The 12,282-nt window shown below is 37.7% G+C and overlaps 1 protein-coding gene across 1 annotated transcript in view; it reads right to left on the reverse strand.

Annotated features, from left to right (window-relative positions):
* The window catches only part of SLC26A7 (solute carrier family 26 member 7), a 274,022-nt gene extending 262,757 nt beyond the window's left edge, over positions 1 to 11,265 (reverse strand). Inside the window, exon 1 of the mRNA XM_027856958.1 lies at positions 11,199 to 11,265. The gene's annotated coding sequence lies outside the window, so the exon portion shown is untranslated. The remainder of the gene's footprint in view (positions 1 to 11,198) is intronic.
* Positions 11,266 to 12,282: the final 1,017 nt, after the last annotated feature.

Genomic DNA, 12,282 nt, shown 5'->3' on the forward strand with positions numbered 1-12,282 from the left:
GTCTTTAATACACAGCACTGAGGAAAACGAAACCTATGCCCCTTCGGTCTTCAATTGTTTGCCTGACGCTTCTTCATCTCCACAATACTTTCTAGGTTCATTCTGTTTTGTCACTTGTGGCCAAATGAATCACCTAGAAGCAGGCGCCAGTCATACGTTGTGACATGTCTTGAACAGTCCTATGCTATTTATTGAACATATGCCCTGGGATGACAACAGGCCTCTATAGTTTTGTTATCAAGTTGACAAACAGCTGCTTTTATACCCATCCACAGGAAGTCATCAATACACCACTCTTCTTCCTCTGACCCTTGCTTAACAGCTTTTGTGGCTCTACCTTATCATTCACTGGAAGGTAGACAGCTTCCTACTCAAAGTATGTAGCTCCTTTCTTTCAGGAATGGATTCAAATTTGTTTTTTAGTTCCAACTGTACAGATGTCCTTGTCTTTCGCTTTCTCATCTCCATGGTATTCTTCTACTCTCCAACCTCCTGACAGGGGTCAAGCTTTCTCTCTGCCAACTTCAGGTCTACTACCTTGCTTCCCACTGAAGTCTCACTTCCAGTTTTTAAGGAACATTTCATTGTCCCTGACAATCTGGAGGGTAGAGCACCACTCCTTAAGTTCCCTCACCTTCTCTTTTGGGAGGCGACCACTCTATACTTGGAACATAGATAATAACATTTCTTCATGCCTCTTCCAAAAATTTACCAGTCATCCCCCACTCCATTTTTGTGTATCTTCAGAAGAAATCTCTATTACCACTAGTTCTTTACTATCCGCCTAAAAATATGTTCAGCTCTCCCCAAACATCACCCCAGAAAAAAGAAAAAAAATACTCTTAATGTTTATATCACAATTAGGTACAGTTTTCTTTTCTCTCGCTTAAGTCTCTCTCTCTTCCCCCCCCTCTCTATTCCTCTTCTTCCCTCCTAAGCTTCTTGAAAAAGCTGTTTATAACTCAGCGTCTCTACTTCCTCCCTATCACTTGCAAGCTGACTTTTGCTACCATCATTCTAAATCCATTCTTTCAAGGATGCCCAGTGACCTCCTAAATACCAAATCCAATTACCTTTTGTTCAGACTTGAATCTCTCTGCAGCTTTTAACACTGTTGAACCTACGAATTTCCCTTTGCTTTGTGTACAAGGACACCAAACATTTCTGGTTCTCTTCCCATTTCTCTAAGTGCTCCTTCCCTGGTTCTTCCTCTCCTCAATTCCTTAGTATGGGTGCTACCTTTGGCTCTGTTCTCTCCTTGGCAATTTCATTCACTGTCATGACTTCAATGACCACTTCTAAAACAGAAGACTCCTAAAAATCCATATCTCCAATTCTGACGTCTCTTCTGAGCTCCTAACCTGAATTCCTAATTAAACCACAGAATCTGAGTCTGAAGGAATTTCCTTTCTAAGGTCTCATTTGGACGGTGAGTTTTCTTCGAATCCACATTGGTTTCTTTAAACGACTCCCCTTTCTCTTCCTGTCTTCAGAATTTTGTCCTTAAGGACTTCCCATTCGCCCTGAGTCTATTTACTCTGAGGAATTTTAGTGAACAGAATGTTTCCTATTTTATTCTGAACCCTTTAACTGCACTTTCCTAAAATCAGGGCACATGTCAGTTTAAGCCTGGCTTTCCTCTCTTCCCCATGACAAACTATAAACGGAGCGGTCACTTGCCTCCGAGGTTCCCATCATTTCTTCTGCTGCCACCTTCTCCTTACTGGTGAGAATCAGATCAAGGACAGCCTTTTCCCGGACTGCGGCGGCGGCGGCGGTGGGGGTCGGTGGTGCTGAGAGCGGCGGCTGTGCTGCGGCCCCGGCCCCTCCCCAGCGCCGCGGACGGATGGACTGAGGCCGCTCTGCGCCTCCTCCCCTCCTCCCGCCTCCTCCCGTGCGCTCTACACACATGGGGGAACCGGGAGCTGAAAGCTCCCAAGGAGTCGAAAGGAAACTAAGCAGGGTTTTAGTGAAAGAAGAGGAAGAACAGTTGATGGAAGAAAGGAAAAAGAGAAAGGACGACAAGGAAGCTGCCCAAAAGAAGGCCGCTGGAAAAAAAAAAATCAAAGTGCCTGAGTGTAAGCCGGCCTCAGCCTGCCAACTCTGCCAAGGGCACTCACACGGCAGCCAGCGCGCGCATTAATGCCAGGCGGGCTCCCGGCCACACACAGTGAGCAGTGACAGCAGCAGGCCTTGCCTCGCCACCCTCGTGCCGAAGTACCACCGGGGCGGTTGCCTACTATAGCAACAAACCTGGGGCCTGCTTCTGAAGTATTAAATAGCCAGTCAAGCGGAGGTAGTATAACAAGTAAACAGCCAGTGACTAATGGAGAGATACAGAACAAAAAAAAAAAAAAAAAAAAAAAAAAAAAAAAAAACAGGAGTTTGGAATTCTTGGGGTCAGGAGTTGAATCTTTCTTCAGAAAACAGTAAAATCAGTAACATCTTGTTGCCTGTAACTGCCTATCTCCAAAAGAAGAAGGTGAAAATACTACCTTCCCAATACCTGTGTCTGAGTAGTACATGCTTTCAATTTATAATACAAACAGTAAGTTGATGTTGTCATGTTGATCATGTCCTTTTGGGTATCCATTTTTACCAGAAAGATGGCAGTAACATTAAATTGTGTAAAGCATTTTTTAAAATGCCTAGCTCTAGCCTAAAATTTCCTAAAACATAAAGATACTGGACATTTTAAAATTTAAGTTCTGATTTCAGAACTGCATTAATTTCTTTTTTCCCTTTAACATTTTATTTTAAATGATTTTGTGAATTTTTTTCATTTTCTGTTACAAATATAACCATCAATAAAAACAAGTAGTCAAATAAATATATAAAATAAGAAATAAAATCTTACATAAATCTGATATTTAATTAAGTTTTTACCAAAGAAATTTACAAACAACAAAAATGCTTGTGCTCAGTGTCTTTGTACAAGTCTATTTCTACTACTTTTAGTTCTTTTCTTTTTAAAATATTGTTCTAGTCTAGTACTAAATATGTTTTCATAGAAGTTATGGGCTATCATAAAATAACTGTTATTTCATGAAATGGATAGCTTCTTTTTTTTTTTTTGAAAGACCATGTGAGAAACTTTTTTCATAAATGATCATTTATATAGGCCCAACTTCATAAATATATTGGCTAGCAGTCCATATATAGTATAGAAGAGAAAGTAGTTTTCCATCTGAGTACAGGAAAGAACAAAATCCTTTTAACTAAAAAAGTGAAATGTAGTAATTTAGGTTGATAAGACTTGGGACTTACCTGATGTTTAGGCAGCATAAGGAAGAATGAATTCTTAGTAGAGCAATTCCTGTATTCCTAGACACAGAAAAAGTTATACTATTCCAAAATACAATTCCATAAATATATTCATGACAATAATCTGGTGCCCCAAAACAACTGCAGTATGCCAGCATAAACAAGCATAAGCTTTCTTCCTTGAACTCATCCTTAAAAGATAAGATTTTCTTAGTAGTCATTTTTTATCTGGCTAATTGATAAATTTGTCCAACCCTTTCTGAAACTTGTCTTATACTCCACTTATTCTGTAAACAGCTCCAAAAGTTTATTATCCATTGTATGAAGCAATACTTTCTTTTCCATGACTAAAGACTTCATGAAAACTTTATGCTCAGGGTTCTTTATGAAGAACAAAAGAGGTAATGGATATGGAAATTTTTTTAAAGTGCCACACAAATGTAACCTGTTATTCTAAGGATTTAATTCCCTTAAGTTTCATAGAGTGCCTTAGTATCTCAAGATTTGATTAACAAGTCAAGTTCTGGGGGCAGCTAGGTGGTGCAGTGGCTAGAGCACCAGCCCTGAAGTCAGGACAGACCTGAGTTCAATTCCAGCCTCAAACCAAACACTTGACACTTACTAGCTGTGTGATCCTGGGCAAGTCACTTAACCCCAATTGCCTAAAAAAAAAACCAAGTCATGTTCTTCATTCAGCAACATTATTTCATAGATTTTAGTCATGTCTTTCACCTTGTATTTTTTAGACTAAAAGATCCTTATTTTTTTTAATCTATCTAAATATTTCAATTCCCTAAGCCTCATCCTTCAGTCATTTTAGATTCTCTTTTAGTACCACATGGGTACTATTATAACACCATTTTTATATGAGTAAAATATTTTCTCGTTTCATTTTAATACATTTCTTTAATGCCTAACAGTTTATTGCACTTCTTATCTGCATGATTAGAAAAGCAGAATACATTTTATATTAGAAACATCACTAGACTTGAAATCTGAAGTCCTCTGTTCAATTTCACATTCATCATTTACTTAATCATGTTATTGCAAAAAAGTCACTTACGCCCTTTGACCTTCAATTTTCTCACTTTGTAAAATGGAGGTAATACTATTTGGACCAGATAATCCCAAAACACACTGCCTTAAGCATCATTATAATAGTTATTTCTTAATAATAAACTAATTTATAATAACTCCTGGACTGTGGCACATATTTCAGAAACTTCCTTTTGTTTAAAATGTTAAAAATTCACTTGCCACTCTTTTGCCCACTCATATAGACAATGGGCTATAGTGGAAATCATGCCGTCGTAACTGGAGTTGGGCTAGTTTTGAATCCCATCTGGGTCACTACTTATGTGACCTTGGACAAGTCATTCAGTTTCTCTGGGCTTTATTTTTGTCACCTATAAATTGACATGACATCTAAAATCCATTCAACTCCTTAATTCCATCTTATGATTTGTAAGCTTTTATTGTAACCTGTTCCCATATGAAAGCCTGGAAAAGTTAATATTATCTTAGAGCTGGTAGATTTCAATGTGTACTCCCTTCTCCAAATAACATAAATATTTTAAATAAAATTAGTCTTTGCATTAATCCCTTAAAAAAAAAGAATAGTCTTTTTCTTTACGTCTTTATGTCCTTATGTCCCTTATGTCTTCCTCTGTCTTTAGAAAGAGGAAATTATCATCAAGGCAAACTCAGAAATTATTAGCTGCCCTTTTTTAAATAGAGAAATAATGCTAGCAGTGTGTGTGTGTGTGTGTGTGTGTGTGTGTGTGTGTTTGCGTGTGTGTGTTCAGTTGTTTCAACTATGTCTGATTCTTCATGACCCCATTTGGGGTTTTCTTGGCAAAGATGCTGAAGTGGTTTGCTATTTCCTTCTCCAGTGCATTTTACAGATGAGGAAACTGAGGTAAACAGGGTTAAGTGACTTGCTCAGGGGCACACAGCTGGTAAGTAACTGAGGTCACATTTGAACTCAGGTCTTCCTGATTCTAGTCCTGGTGCTCTATCCATTGTGTCCCCACCTGCAGACATTTAGCTAATTGAAGTCCCCCATTCCTGATTTGCTGTAATTACTGCCAGGCTTACAAGTGTTTTTCCAAACACTTCAACTATTGCCTCCTTTCGTCCAGGCAGTCTATAAAATATTCTGAATCAAATATTGCTTCCATAAGAATGATGTCTAAGGATTTGGTCTTGGTGTCTACTGGTATGTAGACCTGCTTTCCTATAAATAAGCATTATCCCTATGTGATGTGAGAATAGTACTGATGTGTAACCAGTGTCATGATTACTCACAATACTCTCTATACCATTTAATAAAACATACACAATATTTCTACTATCAAACCGTTTGTAAACAATTGTGGAAATTGTTTTCCCACTAAAGAAAAATAGGACCTGGGGATATGAGTGAGAAATTGCCAAGAAGTCTTTCTACCTGTGTTGAAATGATCATTCCTGATATCATGGATATAGGTTCAGTAATCTTTAAAAATCTTGGCTGTAGAAGTTCAGGGATATTAATAATATTTTGGTATGTACCCTAAGAAACAACTACTCCCAGGGCCCACATCAATCAATCAACAGGGATTTATTGCATCTAGTATGTAGTATGTGCCTTCTTGTTCTTGGCTTAAGAGACACACGGTGACCTGAAAAAAGTCACTAAGACACCATTCCATCGGAACCACCAGAGTTAGAACTTGGATGGAAGCATAGACTTACAAAGCCTTGAAGCTGCTGAAAGAGTTGTTGAAGATCATAGCATCCACTTAATCAACACACAAATTAAACAAAAAACAAAGATTAGAGAGATCAAGTGATTTCCTCCCCCCAGATCAAACAGGTTGGTCTCCCTGACCTCTGATATCAGAGTCCAGGTCTATCATAAGCCATTCAACTCTATGAAATAATAATGGATTCAGTCAAACTGTTTTAGACAGCTAATGATATTAACTCTATACCATCTCCATGAATTCCACCATGACCCTCTTCAAAGAAAAAAACTATACTCTTGCAATTCATTACCATTAGGTTGGGGAGTCGGAAGAGAGCAGCAGAAGGCAGGGGTTCTTAACTCAGAATTCATGAATTTTTTTAATGTTTTGCTAACTATATTTCAATATAATTGGTTTCCTTTGTAATCCTATGTATTTTTAATGTACTTGAAGTCATTATTCTGATCCATAGGCTTCGCTAGACTTCTAAAGGAATCTATGACACAAAAATGATGAAGAACCCCTGGTGGAAGGGAAAGAGAAGAAAAAAATTGGGCAGCACAGATTTTAGGGAAGAATGCAAAAAAAAAATTAAGCATCTACAAGATATTATTAAGGTGACATTCTCAATAATAATAATGTTATTAACCACACTCATTATGTGGCTGCTGCTACATCTCCATGAGCAAACTGAAGGGAAGAAAACAAATTTTTGCCTGGATTGATTAAGTTCACCCACTTTGGTTTCTTTGGGTGGAAATCAAGCCCTATGTAAATGTCCCACAAATACCACACGCCATTTTAATAATGTAAGAATTGGTTTGTTTAGGGACTTTTCCCCCTAAGGTGGAAATCTTCCAACATGATTAATGTAGCACAGATCATGTTATGTTAGGAATCCGTGGTTATACACAAGAAGCATTTCATTTATTTGCCAAGGTCAAACTTAAGCAATTAAAAAAACAATAACAACAAAAATCTAATGGGGGAGGGGGTACGGGGAGGAGGAAAAGGGCAATACCCACAGCAGACCATTTGGTTTATGCAACTAAGGTCTCTAGAGCTCCTCATAGGATCTGCTTCATTTCCATTTCCCTATTCCCTACTGCCTTAGCCTTCCCAGTGAGCCATCTTGTGAGAAAACTACTTTTATACAGCAAAGCAAGGGTCATTGGATTCCATAGCCCTTTCAAAATGACTTCAGTACATGATCCTTCAATAGCATAGCCTCCTACCCACATAAAATCACTTCTAAATAGTCACATGGTTGAGATCATCCTTTCTGAATGAGGTGCCCTTTTCCACCAATATTACCAGGTCTTTCTTGGGCAGCACTCAGTTGAAGGATTACAGTCACCCTGTATTTAACCACTTACAGATATAGCATTGCCAGAGGGGTTGCCAAGATGATCTTTTAGCTATAAGATCTCAATGGACAGCTTGCTCTATAAACTTGGATCAAATTGAGTGGCAATTAAGAGTTCCTGAAGGATTCACCCTAAAGCAGCAGATGTTGGAAGAATTTGCTACACTATTGGGGACCAATAAATAGGTCAGAAGTGGACATAGAGTTCACTTTTTCCACTTCTGATTTCTGAAATAAAACATTTCTACTGCACTCTGTGTGTCTCTTCATAAGTTTTACATTACCTATTATTCATATTACTCTACAACTTACAGCTGCCAACTTGTTACTATGGGAGGAGAACATATACTGATACACTATATACTGTTAGAAACTTAATTAACATTTATGGGTTGGAAAGGAAACTGAAAGATTCTTACATAAAATAAGACATTCTTGGGCCTGATCCAGTGATATATAAGCTACACTGGGGAAAGAAAAGGAAAAGGAAATCTCTTCACCAATTAAAGTTCCATGAAATGTTTCAGAGTGTGGAATTTACCTAATTCTAGAAAAAAAAAGTTATCCCAATGGGCTTCAAAACTCAATGACTCTTCAACAGGCAAACAATTAACTTCTTTTTAATAATTAATTCTCCATTGGATCAGAAATAATACCAGTGTGGGGAGGAGTGGATAGCATTGTATAGAGAAATGTATCATTGGATTTGGGGTCTGAGGAAGGCCCTGGGTTCAAATCCCACTTCCTCAAATGACTTCTTATGTCACTGAATAAATCCTTTCACCTCATTTGGCTGTACTTTGTCATCTCTAGAATGAGGGGTTTAGGTTACATTGCCTATAAGTTTCCTTCCAGTTTTAAAATTTTAAATCTCATATTACAGGGAAGTAGATTTGGTCTCAATATAAGGGAAAATTTCTTAACAATTAAAGCTGTCCAAAAATGGAAGAAGCTGACTTATAATCTAGTAAGGCACCCAATATTTAGTTAAATTTCATTTGTCAAGGGCATAATATGTGCAAGGAACCGTGATAGGCACTTTCAATACAAAGACAAAAATAAAATTGTTTTTGCCTTCAATGCACTAACATTTTACTTAGGGGATTCAACTTGTATGCAAATAAGTCAAATGAAATTTGAGGAGGAAAGCATTAACAATAATAATAGGTAGTATTTATATCTCAAATTAAGGTTTGCAAAGTGCTTTACAAATACTATCTCATTTTATCTTCACAACAACCCTGGAAGGTAGGTACTATTAATACCCCCATTTTACAGATGAGGAAATTAGTGCAAACTGAGATTAAGTGTCTTGCCCAGAGTTGCACAGCCAGTAAGTTGCACAGCTAGTAAGAACTCAGTTCTTCCTGACTCTCAGTCTAGCATATTCACTGAGCCACCTAGCTGCCTCTGAACAACTAAGGAATCAGATATTCTGAGAAGGTGGCACCTGAATAGAACTTCAAAGGAAAATAAGAGTTCTGAGATGCAGAGATGAAGAGGGATGGCATTCCAGGCAGGGGGAACAACTCCAGCAGATAAATGGAAGCATGAGTTTGGGGAACACCTAGTATTCCGGTAGAAAAGATTAAAGAGAATAATGTGAAATAAAACTGGGTAGGAAAGATGGAGCCAGGTTGTAGGAAAGAGAAAAGCCAGGTCATTGACCTGAGGGAGTCAAAGAACGATTCCCTCTGCAAAAATAGAGAAATGTGAAGGACAGAAAGGTTTAGGAGGAAAGATCAATTCTATTGTTGACATGCTGAGTCTGAAGTTCCAATGGAACATCTAAATGGTTGTAACTATGAGATTGAAAAATTCAGAAGAAAGATTAGAACAAGATACGTAGATTTGGATGTCATGTGCCTAGAGGTAATAATTTAATTAGAGGCAGCTTGGTGGTATAGTGGATAGAATTTTGTACCTGGAGTCAAGAAGACTTAAATTCAAATCTTGCCTTGGACTCTTAATAGCTGTGTGACCCTAGACAAATCACTTAATCTCTGCCTGTTTTAATTTCATAATTGGTAAAATGGGGATAATAATAGCACCTACTACCTCAGGGCTGTTGTAAAGATCCAATGGTATAACATGCACAGCTCTGTGCATACCTTAAAGTGCAATCTAAAAACTACTACTTATTATTTTTACTACTATATCTTTGTTAATTAAAATGTAATTCCTATTATTATCTTTATTATAATTACCATTATTATTATCCTTATTAATTGGTTGGTTGGTTGCTGTCCTTCATTCTTGAAGAGGACCAAATGACATCACTATGCTAGAGTCAAGTGTTAGCATGTCGGACCGTGGCTGATCAGACGAGCTCAGAATGTTCCACCACAGGTCAGTCACAAATACTTTGTGTGAATGTTTGGGGTGGATGCTCTAAGTTTGTGCATCTCGTGTTTCTCTTGAGCTATTTCAATTCTGCTTTGCTCATAGAGCACAGCACCTTTTCTGATGTGGGCATGCCATGCTGTGCTAGTGTCTCCCATGTCACACAATCAGTTTCAAAGTTCTTGAGAAAGTCCTTCTTCTGACCACCATGTGAACGCTTGCCCTGTGTGAGTTTTCCATAAAATAGTCTTTTTGGCAAGCACATGTTTTGCATTCAAATGACATGGCCAGCCTATCGGAGTTGCACTCTCTAAAGCAGTTCTTATTAATTATTAAGTCCCCCCTTATTGATTAATATTATAATTGCTATTGCTATTGTTATCCTTTGAGGACTAGCCATCTTAAGTTTAGAGAGACATCACTCATATTGGAATTCTATAATACAGTGCTACATAAAATTATTTCAGTGACGTGTTTGGATTTCACAATTATGTACACTATAGCTGTGGTACAAAAAGTTTTTCTGCAAATTCAAAGACAAGAGTAAATGGTGTCACAAACTTTAAAAAAACACACACCCTAGGTACTACTATAATTGGGAAGAGGTCACAAATATTCAAAAATATATTCAGCAATGGAAAAAAGGAAAAAAAGAATCTTATGTGGTCAAGGAAGGATGATAAAAGCACAGGATTTTAGATTTAGAAGTATGAAGAACATGGGCAGGAGGATAGAGCACCGGCCCTGGAGTCAGGAGGACCTGAGTTCAAATCTGGCCTCAGACACATAATACTTACTAGCTGTGTGACTCTGGGCAAGTCACTTAACCCCAACTGCCTCACTAAAAAAAAAAAAAAAGTATGAAGAACCTCATAAATAATTCAATCCACCACCCTCTCTCATTTTATAAATAAGGAAATTGAGGCAAACAGGGCTAAGTGACTTGCCCAGAATCACACAGCTAATAAGTGTCTAAGGATAGATTTGAACTAAAGTCTTTATCTACTGCACCACCTGGCTACCCACCTGGCCGATAGTAGATGCTTAATAAATGTTGATTGACTGGTTGACTGGGCCTAGTATTCTTTCTGCTACATATACAAATACACACGCAAATACAAACACAACTACACATACACATACAAATAAACAAAAAAGAGAGTTCCACACCACAATGTAATTTTAAAGACAGAGTTCACTTAATGAAAAGGGAAGATTAGCTCAATGTATATTCAATGGGAAAGCAAAAAAAAAAATCTCTTTAGCAAGGACCCTCCTCTTAAGAGGGATATATGGAGGCACCTTTACTACTTCCAGAACCCCTTCTAATCAATGACTACCACTGCTACCATTTCCTCTACCTAGGGACAAACAAATACTAGGTCAGATTGACCTAGATTGGATTTATATTTTAACATCTGACAGAATTTTTTTTTCTTCTTAAGGCAGTTAATTAAATTTGCGTGAACATTAATTTAAATCATATAACTATTCACCTTCAGAGGCAAAACTTCCTCCTTCTGCTCAACAAAAATTGGCAATCTCTTCAGAAATGGATTTTCTTCACAGTAGAATTCACTCAGTCCCATCCACCAAATCTTGTAAAACAAAATAAATGTTATTATCAGATACAAAAGTGAAGTTAGCCTCCACAGTTTTCATCATCTCAGCTACAGCATGAAATTGGAACAGATATGCCACTTGAATATTTAAAAAGGAGAATGTAACAGAACTGTTGATTTTGAAAAGCTCAAGTTCATTTAGCCCAGTGGTTCTCAAACATTTGTGGTCTCAGGACCTCTTGACACTCTTAAAAATTACTGAGGACCCCCTAAAGAGCTTAAGTTTATGTGGGTTAGATCTATTGATATTTACTGTGTTCAAAATTAAAATGTCTTCATATTCTTATGAAAATAGTTTTGACCTTGGGGATCCCCTGAAAACTCTCTGTTCCAGCCAGAATGTAAAATTATTCTTCTGTCTTACTGGACCCTCTGAACTTTTGTTCATCTATTGCCCAAGCCTAGAATGAGTTCTTCAGTACTTCATTGCACCCACCTCCTCCTACTGAAATCCTTCCTTCTGTTCAAGGCCAAGATCCATTATGGGATAATGGATTTAAAAGCAGGGGGAATCTTAGAGGCCATTCATTCCAATCTCCTAATTTTACAGATGAGGAAACTGAAGCCCAGAGAGTTTAAGTAGACCCAAATCCTCCTGCCTCCAAATCCAGAATTCTCTCTACTTGCCTTCTCTTTAATCTCTCTTTGGTCCCTCCTGTATATTTAATCTAAGATAAAATATGACTATTTGTGGACGGGTCTACCAGATTTTTAGCTCCATGAAGACAGGGACTGTATTGTTTAATAATTTTTGTACTACCAGTACATCACCAAGTGGGTGCTGTTTGTTGAATTCATATATGCCAAATAATCAGATGTTTGTATAAAGATTTATCTAGCAGCTCTAACAAGGATAGATTTGAAGAAAGAGTGGAAAAGAAAAACTGGTTATCAGGCTATTATCACAGTCTAGGCAGGTGGTAGGGTCTAGATTAAGTTGATGTCCATGGAAACAAAA

This window comes from Vombatus ursinus, unplaced genomic scaffold (assembly GCF_900497805.2).
Source record: "Vombatus ursinus unplaced genomic scaffold, bare-nosed wombat genome assembly UNPS02011767.1, whole genome shotgun sequence".
NCBI classification, from domain to species: domain Eukaryota; kingdom Metazoa; phylum Chordata; class Mammalia; order Diprotodontia; family Vombatidae; genus Vombatus; species Vombatus ursinus.